The 17,016-nt window shown below is 37.4% G+C and overlaps 1 protein-coding gene across 14 annotated transcripts in view; it reads left to right on the plus strand.

Annotated features, from left to right (window-relative positions):
- Positions 1-17,016, plus strand: part of RBMS3 (RNA binding motif single stranded interacting protein 3) — a 697,130-nt gene that overhangs the window by 578,344 nt on the left and 101,770 nt on the right. The window lies entirely within an intron of this gene.

Consider the following 17,016-nt stretch of genomic DNA (forward strand, 5'->3'; position numbering starts at 1 on the left):
TTTTCTCATACAGACTTTAGCTCTCATTAGGCTCTTTTTTTTTTTTTTTAATTTAAATTGTTTTTATCTCATGTTGCCAACAAATCAATCAGAGGAGCCATCCCTATGAATACAGAACATCCATGGAGGCCAACATTGATTTCTCCACAGCTGCTTCTTATTATAAAGTTCCCTGGTGTGAGGAAGACGCTAAATAGAAGCTAATAGACATTACATCTCACATGCATTTTCACATTCTGACAAATACAGTTTTGGGATTTCTTTTTTTTCTATTAAGAATTTAGCCGGTCTTGCTTGAAAAAGGTTAAAAATACATTTCTCCTGTTCTCTTTTCCAGTAGAAACTTGCACAGGTACTGGGAGTCATTATTCACACTGATCAAGGCAAAGTGTCGTTGCCTTGCAATGATTGCTTGCATGGTAGAAATATTTATATTTCCTGCTGTGTTAATTGGTGTTACTAGTAAAGTTTGGAAGACAGGTATTTCTCAGCTACCAAGAAGTCACTTGCTAGCCAGTCTGATTAGTGAGGAGAGTGAAAGCCAGCCAAATTATTTTAATAGGATTTTTAGCTTTTCCAGAGGGGGAAAAATATTGCAGAAATAAAAATAGACCACTTAGAAACCTGCCAATTTTCCCTCTTAACACTTTGCTGTCTGTTGTGCATGAATGTCTAAACTATCATGAGATAAGGGTCATCATGGTCAAAGGTAACTGCATGAAAATGAGGAAACCCAGCATAAAATAAGTAGAGTTAAGGTTCCCGTGTTGACAAAAGGAGGTGGACTAATCTTCTTATAAATAGGAGTCCCAAATTAAACCTCCAAAAAGTCAGTCCTGCTCCCTTATATCACTTACTGCTTTTCCCGAGGAGCACACCTTGGTTGAGTGTTTGTTATCAGTGGTTCTTATGGCTGAGCATCTCCTTTCATTCCTATGGCTACACTTTCCTCTCTCCTCTTCTGCTAGCTGGATGCCAGCATCCCAACAGGCACTGCTGTCTGCTAGGTCCAACTTTTTGGAAATAGGGGAAAAAAACAGCAGTCCTCCATGGGGGAAGAGATGTTGGCCTAAAATCTTTGCTGCAACTTCCTCTCCATCACCAGCTTCAATTCAAAGCAGGGTCAGAGCAGGCTTGTGAATACATCCAGGAGCATGTAAAAATGGCTTTCAAGCATTTTCACTTTTGTACCTCTCTCAGCTCTTGTGCTGAACATAAGTGGTTACATTGGTTAGGCACAAGGATCAAGCCTGCTGGGTCTAAAAATCTGTCTGGAAGTTTTGAAAGCTTGTTTTGTTTGTTTGTTTTTATCCCACCTTAACATTGCCAAGTGGCTACTTCTCTAAATGGACTGGGTATAAGCTGTTGCCTTCTGTTTTTAATCGTTGTGTATGTTGGTTTGCCAATGATTAAGTCAACGTAAGCATTCTTCAGACCTCTACAGCTTTGGAATTTAAACATAAATTGCTTCTAGGAGAAACAAATCAAATTTGTATTGCAGACATACTGAAAGTACATAAATATATATTGTTCTGAAAATTCTTGGTGGAAAAAAAATGAAAGCTCCAGAAGCTGCAGCAGTGCCAGATCGAGACATTTAAATTAATTTTGATTTTATATTGAGATTCTTTCCAAATTCCAAGCCAGACCAGCAGTTTCTATTTCTCAGCATTTTCACTGAAAGCAACTGCTGTGCTGGACTGTTGTGAAAATATAAATGAATTGCCAAGAGAAGTAAGGGGCTGACTATTCTGAAGAAGATAGGAACAGGGCCTGGGACATACATCAGATATGAATGACTTCTGCAGGCTGAGAAAGCTAGACAATGGCGATTTCTATTATTATTTTTATTTTTCACCTACTCATCTGGTGAAGATTGTTTCCACAGTACAAAAGAGACTAGTCAAAAAGAAAGAGATACCAAAGTCTTAAACTTTTTTTTTTTTTCCCTCCTAATTATGTTCCCTTCTACGTTTTGCACAGGAAAAGGGCTGAAAGGAATCCTTTACCCAGAGCTCTCATTCATGTTCATTCATGACTGTGTTGGAAATAAGACCCGTTAAGCTAAGGGATAAATTAATCTAAAAGTAGCATAACCCAAACAAAGAGAATGTCCTTGTGTGTAAGCAGCTTCAGATATTACAGAGAGTTGATACTCAAACATACACAGACTCTTACCAACACTGAGATGCATGTTTACACACACGTTTAATATGTGCGTATGTTTAATGTATAAGATGAAGTTTCGTTTTCCGTTCAGTTTTGGAAAATGAATTCTGTTTACAGTAGGCCACTTGACGCGATACTAGCAGTATCCTGCTAGTATGGATGCCTTTACCATCCATGATATTAACTCCTGCCATGTCATCAGCAAGCAGCCAACACACTTGGTTTTTAATAATCAGAATCACTAACTCCATATGTAAAGTGCTATTTCCTACTTTCGTAACTGATTCTATGATTTAATAGTCTTATTTTCTTTTCTACCTGTTTTTAATGTGATCGTTACATGAAGTATATTGTTTACTTATCTTTGTTGATAGCCAGAAGGATTAGAAGAGATCAAATCCCACTCCATTTTGGTGAGCACCTCTATAAGTAACAATTCAGATCTTCAAGAGACTGAATTTAATCACCAGGATGAATGTAAAAGCCTACAGCCCACTACATCACTTGGTCTCCTCATGCAGTTAACAGAAAGGAATAGGCCTGTCTAAGTAGTGTTTCATCTTGTCCTGGAACAGACATCTGAAATTGTTGTATGTCTCAAGTCATAAGTCTGCTCTTATTTCTCAGTTGAGAATAGAGGAATCTCAGCAGGACCAGCTCACATGTAGAGGTCTATATTGCATATACATGTAGCTGTCTTAAGGTGAAACAAATCCCCCACAAAAGTAACAGGAAGGGACCTTGTTTTGTAAACATGGAGTTCATGTTAAAGGGCATCTTCATTCTTGGTGTGACTCTACCATTTTCTCCTTGTGTGTTTAGTTCTTTCTGCTTCATTTCTTGCTGCCTCTAGAGAAGGGGCACCCACCTTAAGCAAGATTTTCACCCAGCAAGCATGATACTACTCAGTGCAAAATATAACAAGATACTAACTTTTCAGAGATTGGAAGCTCAGTTACCATTTAACTTCAGCAGTTGTCCCTAATTAAACCTGCTTAGTCTCTTTTATTTAGGCAGATTCACACAGAGGCAAGTAGCTATCATCTCCGTAGCATTAGGTATTGCTTAGAGAAATAAGACTGTGAAGCCTCCCTTAGGCACTCTACACAAAAGGAACTCATTGATTTAACCTGCAGTAAATATTGGACTGATGTTCAAAGAATGTTTCTCTTCAACACAAAATGGTTCTGGCTGCACAGAGCAAGGGGAACAGCAGCATTATTTTTTGCCAAGTCTCTTAAAAAAATGGTTTGGAAAGGTGCAAACCTGCCATTGAGAGAGAAAAGTAACTAGTTCGGTATTGAGGTTAAATACTGAGTGCAGTGGGATACAAGGAATTACTTGAACTGGGGGTGGCAGAGCACAGTGCTTTATTATGGACTTAGCTGTAATGACTATCTTGTACAGTTCATTTTGGCAGAGAGATGAGACTCCCCCATGTCCTCCCTCAGAAAGCCAGTGTGCAGATGAGCATGCTGAGCATAGTCTGGTATCACAAGTTATAATAAAATATGCGATAACGCAGCATGCTTGGCTTGAGTTTGGTAGTTTTTCAGCAATAAACATTATTTACTTTGTGCAGTGAACACAAAAACCTTGGACCGAGTTATAATGTAACACTATGGTAATAGTGATTGATTCACCAGATGTCATATTGTAGGTAGTGCCTGTTACCATTATCAAATCGATAAATACTGGGACAGAAGACTTAGAGAAAGTAGAATAAGGAATTTCCAGGGTTTTTATTACAAATGCAAGTTTCTTTACTTAAGTAGAAAACCAAAACTGATTTTAGCAGCGTGGCTTAAAATGCAAAAGATGAGAGCAAGTAGCTATCAGCCACATTTTTAAAGAACCTAGCTTTTGAACTATTTACAGATAAAACAAATGGGCTTCAGAGAAATCTATATCTAACCCAGCCTCATTGTTCTCTCACAGTTCCCAAATGCAAGCTATGAGCAGAAATAAACACCTAGGTAGAATTTCTTGGCGTTAATATCTTCACAGATTTAGCAATCTTGCTGCAATGCGCAGTCTTGCCGCAGACTTAACAACAACTAGCAAGAAATGTGTATATGGAATATGTGTAATTTTCAATTCATTTATTTACTAATATGCTGTACATATTTCTCATGAAATTATCTCCCCTATTCAGATCATCATATTGTGGCATAGGTATTATATTGAAGTTACCTTCTAAGGCAGAATTCATGCATGGCTATTATCCCTTCTATTTCTGGTAACAATTAAATAATCACTGAGTCTTTTGGTATTTCTGTGATTTGTACCATACTGATGTGACACAATTAACAGTTGGCTTTTGAATCATTCTGAAAGATGGTGTTTGCATTTAGGTGGACATGGGATTTAAGTCCTTGAATGTGTGTGCGTTACTTTACTGTTGTTGTTTTCCAGAGAAACACAGGGAATGACAGATATTTCTTTGTTCGGGTTTAATGTTAAAGTTCCAAAATTCCAAAAAAAAAAAATGGGAACACCATTCTGTGAAATGTTTCATAACTCGATTTTTTTTTCCAAAAGTGCATTAAAACACAGTTTCAGTATTTTCATATCCAAGAAACTCTAAAGCACAATATATGTCAGATACATAACAGTGAAATCTTTTAATGAGAACATTAAGAATAACTAGAAGAAATATTTTAAGTGAAAATGGTGAGAAAAAGTACTCACAAGGAAAGTGTCAACAGCAGCAATACTGAACTTCAACTTCTTTGATCTAATTTTCATTTTGTCACTCAAAGCAGAAGTTAGAGACAGTTAGATATCTCCAGACAAGGACATACGCTCCAGAACTCAGGAGAAGTTGACAACCTGTAAAAGAAGTGCTGATTTTTTCCCAATTAAAATTGAGAAGAAAACTCTTGAGTTGAAATAACATAAGCTGAGAACAAGGACAGAAAATTTTAAAACAAACAAAACTTGGAAGAAGACAAAAGCACAGTGTTTTATTTTGTTCCTAAGTATTTATTTTTTTCTGCCCAAAGTGATGTGATTTTCATAGCATTTCTGTCCTCAGAGAAAGTCACAAAAAGTTCCTGCATTATGACCAAACACCTCAGATATTTCAGTGTTCCTAAACATGAGTTTGATCTAACTTTTGCTTGGGGGGTGTAACACCTTTTCTTGATCCATTTCTACTGTAAAATATACAATCTATTTATTTTTCTGTGTTGTTTATACCTGGAATACATACAATTGTCCCTAAGTCACGATCACAGTTCTCCTAGTCCATCTTTGAAACTCTGCAATAACACTACCAGAAAATGAACATAGGACATTATTTGTGTGTGAAGAATGGTGCCAAATATTGTCTAATGTTTCTGTTGTCTCTTCTTCTGTACTTCAGTGGTAAAAGCTTTGTTTGGTTGTAGGGAACCTAACACAATAGACTCTCTCATGTTCCAGTAACTCAAAGCCATACTAATGGTGAGAGTGATGATAGGATGTTTGTGCCTTAGTGTCATGGTATTATAGGAATAAAATGATCCATTTACGCCTTTAATTATTTTTTGTTTGGTTTTGCTTTGCATTATTCTGTAAGTGAAATCATAAGGTTATTGAAACTTGAAGCTATTTTTAGTCAGGATTTTTACTTTTGATTTATTGAGCGATGTTAGACTCAAGTCAACCAATTAAGAAGTGAAGAAATAAGTATAATGAAAAACAAGATGTCACCAAATATTCAATCATTTAGTGCAATAGGGAAAACCGGATTGGTAGGAAATTGTATCAGAAGTAGGTTACAGAGGGAGAGCTGATGTGAGATGTGCTAGCTTGTAAAGATGAAGTACCATTCTGTTCACTTGTCATGCGATAAAGTACTGTAGGGCCCAGAATCTTCAAATACCCCTCTCAGGAGAACTGGAGAAATGAACCTGCAGGGAGTATCAAGCTGAATATTTTAATCTTTGTTTTTATGCTTTGAATTTTGTAAAACATACATATTTTCACGGTGCTCCAAAAATGGGAAATTTTACTCTATACAGTTCTGCGCATACTTTCCAGCTGTATGAAAATGAAGTATGCACATTTCAGAGATTGTATGCTTTGGAAATGAGACCAGTACTGGCAAATATCCTAATCTGTATTCTTGATTCCTTGCTCATTCTCAGTCCTGCATTTACATTCTTACTAAACAATGAGGAAGAAATTGAAATGGCAACTACTTAACATCAGGAATAGTGAATCTGTTGTACATGTTACCTTACACACACTTTATTTTTAAAATACAACTTGTAACAGGAATAGCAGATGCCATTATGTAAATTCATTCTTCTAACAATGATTTCAACCAAGTAAAGAAAATATAGTCAGAACTGAGCTTGGTGGATTTGCATAATTGCACGTCTGAAAGACTTAAGTGGTAATAACCATTGTTAAATTACTTTGTAATTTGATTTTTTTTAATTCAGACTAAAGTTTCTACAGTTACTAATTGAAGGGAATTAACTAGGCATGACTATTAAAAACAAACACAACCCATTGTCAATCTGATTTTAAAACTGAAATCATGATTTTCCTTGTTTAGCTTTGCTGGCTTCTCACTTGGCAGACTTGCCTCATTTGATTCCTGTGGCCAAAGTTTTCCTGTTCATATTGATGTTCAGAAAAGCCGCCCAAAAATAGGAAGATCTGATGAGATTTGGAGAATAATTTTTGTCCATTTGTCCATTTTGTGTTAGGATGGGATATGAAATGAAGATTGCATTGTAGTGATTTTACAGCATGCTTGCTCTTAAAAAAAATGAATAAAGCCATGGGATTCCATTGTATTGACTGAGTAGGAACACTTTGCATCATGTGATAATCCCGTTGATCCAAATGTGTAGTTTATTTGGTATGCCTCCTTAATTTTGAAGTCAATGGGATGAGCAGTGGAAAACAAAAGGCAGGTGCAGAAGAGGGAGCCATGCATGGTATCACCACACCTGAATCATCGGGCAGAGGCTTGGCGCAGTGAGGTCGAACACCCTCCCCTGGGGTGGACCCTATGTCATTTTCCTCTTCTTGTTGTTTTCACAAACTTTTTGTTTGTAAGAGGACCAATAACAAGAATGTTCCTGCTGGTAGGCCATGGAGATCCTTGTCACAAGAGCCCATTCTTACAAATGAATGCAGTCCACTGCCAGTGACAGCCTTCAGATAAGTCAGAAACCATACCAGTTGCATTACGTGCGGAGAGGCCTTATGGACAAATAAATCTGCTGCACATCATGTGCTAACAAAGGTAGCAGATGTTGGATTTGTAAAAGAGAGGGCCAAAAGGCAGAAAATTAATAATGGGAAAAAATAATAAAACAGCTGGATAGATGTTTAAACAATTTGAAAAGCATATTTGCAGCAGGATTTTTTTTTTCCTTTCTCAAAGAATTTGTTTTCATGCAATATCTTTTGTTTTGTTTCTAACAGTTTTCTTTTTCCAAGTGTATCTTACATCAGTCTAGAATGGCCCACAGGTCTGCACTGAAATTACAGTAGAATTGTATTTTCAGCCTGTTTGCTACTGGTGTGCAGTTACTGTACTGTTCCTTACTCCCCAACCCCGTCCCTAGCTTGTGTCAAAAATTACTTTCTGAGAGCTGTATTCCTTCAGACCTCACGTTGCAAAGGCAGGAGCTGCATGAGCATGGATGAGTGAGTGCAAAGCAGGGGGAAATGATTGCATATCCTCCTACCAGCATTTATTATTTTTAGAAGATAAGTTAGTAGCTAAAGGTAAAGCCGAAGGTGGCGAAAGCTTTAGAACGGAAAGTACTATGTTGAGATGGGTGCTCTGCATGGTTCTAAGCAATTATTCCAATCACGTAGTGGAGGTTATGTATTTATGAAATATCCCAGGCAGACATGCCAATTGAGTTAAACCCATTAACGATGAATCTTGCAAGAATCCCTACAGCTTCCCATCACTCAATATCAGGCATTAAGATTGAATATAGGCATCAACATAGAAGATTACAGTCTCTGTAGAACCGACACCGGAGAACGGAGACAGGCAAGTCATCATCAGGCACAGAATTCTTCTGCTCAGAATAATTGCCTATTTGCTCTGCATTCCAGCTCTATTCCTTGGGCTTAGATCTCCTGCACATCTAGTTAGAACTCGCAGAATTAATATCAGGTTTCCTGTCACCTCACTCATTACTTTTGTCAGGGGAATTCAAGGAGGAAAGTCAAAAACATGTTTTTTAGAGGCTATTTCTGAAGGACTTTTCTTTTTTTCTTTTTTTGTTTAAATAGAAACCTGTCTGTTAGCATGTCAGGTTATTTCTTTAGGCTACACTGGAAAGGACATCTGAATAAATTGCAATTTTACAATACAGGTATTGTTGCTTGAAGATCATTATTGCCTTATCCTTTCTACCCACAACCACACCTTCGAAAAAAGAGAAGGGACTTAGGAAGAGAAAAATAGGTTGAACAGCAGATTGGAAGTATTCTCTTCAGACTTCCCTTTCAGAAAACTTACTCTGTTCTGAGTCTTAGAGCATGGAACCAGTGCTTTGAATAATGTAGGGATATAAAAACATGCTTAATTTATTTAATGTAAAAAATCGTGGTAGGCCTCTGTATAAAGAATGATGGCATATTCAGTGTCTTCACTAGAAAAAAACATGTCTTGGTCTTACTCCTAGTCTGGTAGACCTTTGTCAAAGAAATGAAAAGGTGGGGCAGGTGGTGAATGATCCTTTAAACTTTTAAGTAGTTTTCTTTAGAAAGCTGACCTGCATTTTTATGCGTTTATGAATGGAATAGCAGCTGGACACTGAGCTCCATCAGACAGATAATCACGTGATCTCACCGACTTCAACAGATTTATGCTGGCTAAGAAAGACTGAAAAAGAAGCAGTTTAATTCTTCATTCAGAAGGAATTTGAGTAAATTAATATAATCCCAACGTTACACTCAGAACAACTGATATTACCACTCTGAAAAGTGCAAATTCTCGGATCAAAAATTAACTAAAAAACTTTGTTAGTCACTGCCTTTGAGATTAGTGAGTGTGCTGGAATACCTACTATTTCTCTTCCCTTAAAATTCAGATTTTTTTTCATTGTTTTAAGCAAACTCGTACATGTCCTCCAAATTCTAGTTATTATTTCCTCTCACTGTGTTACAAAAACTTGAAGGATGTAATTTGCATTTCTTGATGATTATCTCCATGATCTGCTTAATCGTTAATTAGCTAATAAATCCTTGCAATAGAGTAGCATTTATCAGTCAGTATTTGACAGAAAAATAGATGTATTCTTATGCTGAACTGTCATTTTTGTCCCCACCCAACTGTTCTTATGTAGCAGATAGGCAGCTATTTTAAAGACTCACATACACAACACAATTATTAGTTTCAAGCGTAATTTTGGAATCATCTTGGAAAAAATGTGTGTTCAACATGAAATTAAGGAGTTGAAAATGTGTGTTGATTTTGCTTCTCTGCTACCATTGATCTTGATTTGTTGTTATTTTAAAATATTCCTTACATTGTAAAAGTGAGGGAGCTTCAGATCATGCAAAAAAAATATCTGGAAAACAGATTTTATATCAGAATTGGAAATGAAATGAAAAGTAATGAGAAAATAAATTAGGTTAAAAGGCCGGAAAACCTATTAGAAACTGTATGTTTATGTATTATCTAGCAAATCAAATGTCAGGGGAAGACGTTTGTGAAATAATTATCAATCATTTAAAACAAAAAAGGAAGCAAACAACAGAAGCCTACATTTTTATATTTCAGGGGCTAAATCCTGGTTGCTAAATCCATCAGTACAGCAACTACATGGGATTATTCTCATTTAAAAAGACGTTGAGTGGTCACAGGTTCCACTGTGGTCTCTTTGCTGAAGGATTTAACCCCCCTAAAGCTGGTTTTCTGTCCAGCGGTAGCACATTGCTGTTGAAGTGATGGTTTTCGTTTCACAGTTGGAGGAGAGAAGGTCACTGAAACAGCACTCAGCAGAGTTGTCGGAGCCATAGCATGCAAGCTGAGCAACGTTGAGTGTAAATGTGGAGGGAGTTCTGGCGCTGGCAGTGGGCCTTGCCAACAGGAGACAGGGCTTCACAAAAAAAAGGATATTGATTGAGAAGCAGTAAGGCAATAAATGTAGGGAAGAAAATGGTCATCATATTTTCCCTTCACTTTTCTCCTACGCATGCATTCTGATTTGCATGTGCTCTTCGCAAAGGCCTCGGTGTCTTGAACCGTCTCTTCACTTGTGCCTAAGACTGTTCAATGTAGGGATGTGATAGGAAAATCCTGGAGGTTTGCAAAGGTAGGTAAATTTTGGATAATCAGCTGTACTTAGCTGTTCTTGAAATCAGGCTGTAAAACTTCTTGAAAGTAAATAAGGACATCTATACTTAGCTAAATTAAATTTTATAAAGTACTTATACCTGTCTTTGCAATAGCATCATCTTTGGCTTTGTATGAAGATGACAGGTACGTGTGTACAAAATATGAGGTGACATTGCCGTTCAGAGATATAGCAGTGCCAGCTAGGAATAGCTAAATATTACAGTAAATAGCACAGGTCTGTTTGCAGATTTAGATTACTTAACTTTGATTTTTCTGATACTGTGTATTTGATAACTTGCCATACATGCCTGGTGCCATGAACTTATATAGATATGTATATGTATGTATGTGTTGTGTGCACAGACAAAAAGACACAGAGAAATGTATGTATGTATACCTGTAGTGACATCCAATCCGTATCATCGTTACAAGCTCAATTTTCACGGACACTGTAGATGGAGCTGTCTTCCGATGAAGCGTTTTAGTGAGTTGGTTATGGCTTGTGGATCGGTGAAAGATATTCCGTCAGATTGGGGCTGGAAAGGAGACTGAGAAAATGAAGCACCTAGACAGAGCTCTTTCAGGAGGGTTACTCTTGTAAATACACGAGAACTACACAAGAACTCAGGAGATCTGTACTCAGAGCCTGTATGACACTGGGCAATTTGCAATATCCCTGTGTTGCAGCTCATTTCTTTGTGAAACAAAGAGAATACTTCACTGCCTACTGGGAGAATGAATTAATTAGTGCTTGTGAGATGTTTGCAAACAAAAGGTGTGATAAGCACCATTAAAAAAGAAGGAAAAAAAGTATATTATTAAAATATATTATATTGTATTAGTATTAAGTGTGCAGAATGTGGCAGCAGAAGTTACCTTGAAGGAGCATGGCATGACACAGCTTGAGAACAACATAAACATGCATATACATTAATCCTGCAAAGCTAGTATAGTTTCATAGAGTAAGTATGAATATTTCAGTTACTATGATAGACTGTCCTACAAAGGAATTGTAAAGCAGGAATAAGAGATGTTGGATTAAACCTGAAATAACTCTTGTGTTCATTTTTTATGTTGTGTAAATGCAATAAAAACTGATAATAAAAGCAAGCCTGTTTGGTCCAAGTTGACCATTTCAAATATATATTTTATTATTATTATTATTATTATACTGTAAAACAAGTCTTCTTGGAGCAAACATGCTCTATTATTCTGGCTTGGCACAAAAGCACCCTAAAAGAAAAAAAAATTGCCCAAATGTACTTTCATCTTCACTAATCTAGGGGCAAATGCAGTCTGGTGCAAACAGACTGTGCTGAGCCCTGGCTCGGTATGGTTGTATCAGATGTCATGTGCTGGTATTTAGGAATAACATAGGAATAACAAACGTGGCTCTAAAACAGCATTTCTAATGTTTGTTTCTGCTCCTTTTAGGAGCAACAATCAGCTGGAATCCTGATGCTGAATAAAATCTAGGTTTCCATTATTCCCCTCCTCAGCCCTGCTATTAAAGCTGTAAATAAATGACTTTCTACCATGTTTTAGGGCTGTAATGAAACCTCATAAGGCAGTATGGTATTTTACTGTTGTGTTTAACATGGTGGCATTAATACTAACAGCAATGCACTGTGGTTTGTTATCCAGAGATATTTTTTTGTGTGCACAGTCTCCAGCTGAAGTTTTTGGAGAATATTTTAAACTTTAGGAATGTTCATGCTTTTGTTATTCAGTCTCTACTTTGTCCCTCATTTAAACTTCCTTGTTCCTTTTCTAATCCTCAGGACTGTGGGATTTTTCTATCAGCTCTGGATCTGTACCAGAAAACATTCTAGAAAGAAAGGTTCTCTCCTTTTCACTTGGGTCTATTTGTCTCTCACCAGGCTGCCAGGTTCAGCAGGGACTGTACCAAGCTGGCCTTCTCATGGCAGAACAAAGCCAGGACATCTCTGCTAGGCCTGCCACATTCTTCAGAACAGAAAAGTTGCTGCTCTTTAATTCTTACTCTACTGTGTTGTTTTCAAGTTTTATTAGCAACACAGGCAGGACTTTGCTCTCTGTCTCCAGGGAAATACTTACATTGTAAGCAATAAAGCTGGCAAAAAAGGGAAGGAAAGGAAAGGGAAAGGAAAAAGAAAGGAAAGATTAGCATTCCTATTAACAGCAGAGTGAAAAATATGATCACGTTTGCATTGGGCTCTTATTAAACTGATGGAAATTGCAACCCAGAGGTCACACATTTAGTCACTGGCAGGAGAATGTTGTCACTCCCTGCTGGCTGATTCATGAAATCATTTGCTCAGAAGAAAATTGCTGCTTCACGTCAGCTGGAGATGGCTTTTGTCAGGCTCTGATGTTGCTGTTTGGCTGTAATCATGCTTGGAGCAGAGTTGCACAGAGTGCTCACATAGTGCCAGCGTGGCTGTGTCCATGTGCCTGTAAACCAAGGAAGGATCCCACCCAAATGGGGACCCAAGCCTTAAAGAATGTTTGGATTTTAGTGTCAGAGGCTCCTGAGATTTTGTTTCTCATAACAAAATTTATCTGTAAGCAAAGACTGTGATTTTTCATCTGTCATGTTGTAATCTCTAATTTTCTCTTGTGGCACAGAAGTGTTTGAATCATCTACAGAGTTTAGAGATAAACTTTCAAACCATCTTTGATAACAGGCCTTTTTTTTTTTTTTTTTTTTTTATGTTTTGGTGCCATACAGTTACTCCCAGACTATCCAAAGTCTTAGTGAATTCTTCACAGTGCAACAGAGTAAGTCTTCAGTCTGTGTTTTCAGACAAAAACAAACAGCTCTTATAGACTTGTTTTTCTGTTTGCTATAGGCAGTAACATTTAGCCTATCCATTTACTTCTTCAGTTTTAGTGTTTTCTGTCTGCAGTCTTTGTACCTATGAAAACCCACATTGTCATCACAGTCGTATTGCCATCAAGAAATTATATCAATTGCATTCATTTTTGTGTGAAGTTAGAACATTTTCAAGGGTGATTCTGAAGTATTAATTACCCATCTTTAGCTGTTATTCCCTTCATTTCCTTAATGGGTTTTTCTTTGCCTATTTCTATACCTTCCCCCCCTCCCCCCCCGCTTTATACTTTATTCTTCTTTGTTTTGCTCGGTTCACTCCTGTTCTTATTATTCCTAAACTTTTAACTGAAAGAGTAGAGGATTGATTTTTACTTTACCTATCTTAGTACAAAGATCACATTCTTTTCCTAATTTTTGGACCCATGGCACAGCAAGCTGTAGCATGACCTTCACAGAACCCTGAGACATGAACTGCACAGAGTTAAAGGAGATTAGGCCATCACTCAGCCTCTGATATGTAAGCTTGCTTCCTTGTCTACCCTTAGCTGAGAGTTCCACACTTGACAATTTCAGAAGGGTTTAGAGTTATCTATTTAATATTCTAGAATGTTGTCTCAGGTGGCAATAAAGGTTTTTTAAGCTGTAAGGGTTAGAATTTGCCTTATGCTGTAGCACATTAGATTTAGCATTGGTATCATCAACACATTTTGCAAAGAGCTAAGAAGTATGAGTAAGATATTCTGTTGCCTTGGGAAAATAATATATTTTCACTTTTTTGTCTTTCCTTTTGCATAAAGTATCTTTATAAATAGGTGACTTACTGGAAAATTCCCCAGTGAAACCACTGTGCAGCTTTCTGTCCTGGAAATCACAGGTACAATTGTGCCTTGAAGGCAGACACTTGCTTTAGGCAGGACAAAGCCCCCATGTCCTGGCAGGAGCTCTAGGTGATGGTATGTCTCAGGAATACCTCACGTTGCCACTTTGCCATTTGAGGAAATGGAGTTGCTGAGCAATTTTTTCCAAGGCCCTTCCTTCTTCTCCCAGCACATGCACAACAGCACCACATTCCCACTCACAGGTACCTGACAAGGGCAGTGATGAGGTTCAGGTCAGTAGCAGAAAAGCCTGGCTTGTGGGCTTGGGGCTTGCAAGTTGGCTTGAGGAGCAGCATGTCCCTTGGCTCTGCTGACTGTGCTCAAAGATGCTGCTTGCCCCTTCTGCCTTGGGAGAAACAGGGAAGGGGCATCAGTGTCCTTACTTATATGTTGTTTCCAATATATTCTCTCCTTTCCCTAGGGCCTATTTACAGGAGAAGATGGTAGAGCACACAGGGAGGTTTTGCGGCACGCAGTAATTATACTGTCCAAGGTGCTTAGTGTGATTTGGATATTCTCCACCACAGTAAAATGAACTCCTGCCTCTAAGAATCAGTCAGTCACCCATCTTATAAATGCTTTTGGCTGTACAGCCTATACCTTGCTACGCTTCTGACACAGTCAGGGTCAAATCCACTTTTTAAAGGTGATCCTGCATTTACGCAAGGAAGCTGGCAATGCTGTGTGTTAACTTCTAGCAAACTAGCTCATTTTAAGGCATACACATAATGTTTTTCAGTGAATGCAGAAGAATAAAATAAAGGAAGGGCAATAACAATAAAATGAATTTTCCCTTCAGCTTTTCCTTCTTTCTCACAGTAGTGGCAAAATTATATTGCTTGGCTATGTTTTAGATTAGAAGTGGTTGGAGTTTTTGCTTCTGCACCCAGTAGTCATTGTTGGAATGTGTTGTGTTAATTAGAACTGATTTAAATAAAAAGATTTTCATTAGGCAGTCTGAAAAAAAAGTATAAAATAAAATCTTAATATTCCTGAGTATTTTTAAACTGTTGAACAGATTAAAAATTGGGATTAAGCTTTCATTTACATAGGAATACATCATGCGTCGACACTAACAGAGCTTTTAGGAATACGCTGTTTCAGCTCTGATACTGGCAAGGTGTTACTACTTTGACCATGCACAGGGTGTGTTTACCCAAACCAAGCCTTTTTTCCTATCATAAAAATTTTCTATTGCTACTTTTTAGCAGGCTGTGAGTAGAGCTGCAAATAATGAAAACATTCATGGTATGTATGTGTCCGCTTCTTTATTGCAAGGACCATTCACAAAGACACAGCAGATGTTTCTTTCCCCACAGTTTGTAAACAAAATGTAGTATTAAAGCATGCACGTCTGAATTAAATAAGCTAATGGTCATAACTGAGGCATTTTTCCTTGTGCAGTTTAACACTGGGTTGCATATGCTGTTCTGGACATTAATGGTATACATATGTTAGAGTGTGAGCAGAGAATGCCAAGACTCAACCTTAATTAGTCAAAAATAAATGTCTGTGTACAGCAATTATCATTATGCTGGTGGAAAGAAATCATTGTATTGACATAAGACATTTGGCCAGGTTTCCTTCTTTATATTGAAAACATATGCTTGAAATGAATTTTCTTTTCTTCATGGTGTTAGTTAGGGTTAGTTAGCAGTGTCACACAGACAAGGGATAATGTGCTGGTAATTTTCTGGTTTATAGAAATAAATGCTAAATAAAAAGTAATACATAATTTAATTTAAGACTGTGAATACATTCAATGTGAAATAATAAATAAACAGTTAAACAGGTACAAGAAGTAACCTTGTTTTGCAGAGCCAGAATTAATTCTTTGTACTGCATAAATCCCAACCATTTTGTCTCTGGACTGTCAGCACAAGTAAGTTTTTCTTAGTGGGATAATAGCGAAGTCTCTGTGATCAATAACGTTAGTTTATGAGAATAGTAAAAATAGATTTTATAGCAGAAGCGCAGAGCTATTGTTTTGAGAAGCAGCATCGGATAAAAGCTTTGCATTTGCTCTTTTCTCATGAGAGTACTAAAGAGAACACTAAAAAGTAAAATGGGTGACCACAGAAGCAAGTAGGGTCACCCATTACCAGAGATTCATTTTATTTCCATTAGAGGGGAACCAGAAAGCATCTCACACTATTTGTACCTGATTTTCCATTATAAATTACGGTACATGAGATCATTTAAAAATTGCTGAGCCTTTCAAATGAAGCTGACTTCGTTGCTGTTCCTTAATAATTGAACAGTAAGAAACACAAGGTCTCCATTTTCATCCAAGCAAAATAACTTCTGAGATTATGGGAGAGGGCAAAAAGGTATTTGAAATATAATCTTCCTAAAAGCTCATAGGGCAATCTCAGATGGGATTTAAAGAATGATTTGGGGTTCACGTTTAGAGGGTGTTTTTTCAGTCAACTTCTGCCTTCACATAATGGTTCTGGGATCACAGGTAGAGCTAGTGCGTGCGTGCTGGTACAGGATCATTCAAGTGATACTCGGTATGAAGTCAATGTGCTAAAGTCACAGTGCTCCATGCTTAAAAAGCTGAGCCAACTCAAACCTTTCCTGTGCTTCACTACTGCAGTATATGAACTTATAGCTTTAATGCTTGTTTGGGGTAAGAGCCAACACTGAAAAGCAGCAGAACAGCAGAACTTCTCTGTGTAGTTTTGTTTTTTTGCTGAAAACTGGTTTCCACTCACAAGCTAGCAGTTGGCTTGACTTTCTTGTTACTACCTGTTACTAATGTGAAGGGATTGCAGCTCTAAGTTTAAAAACACAATAAAACACTAGTACCTTAATTTTCGAGTGGTGGTACTGAAAGAGAA

Source organism: Anas acuta, chromosome 2 (assembly GCF_963932015.1).
Source record: "Anas acuta chromosome 2, bAnaAcu1.1, whole genome shotgun sequence".
Classification (NCBI taxonomy): Eukaryota; Metazoa; Chordata; class Aves; order Anseriformes; family Anatidae; genus Anas; species Anas acuta.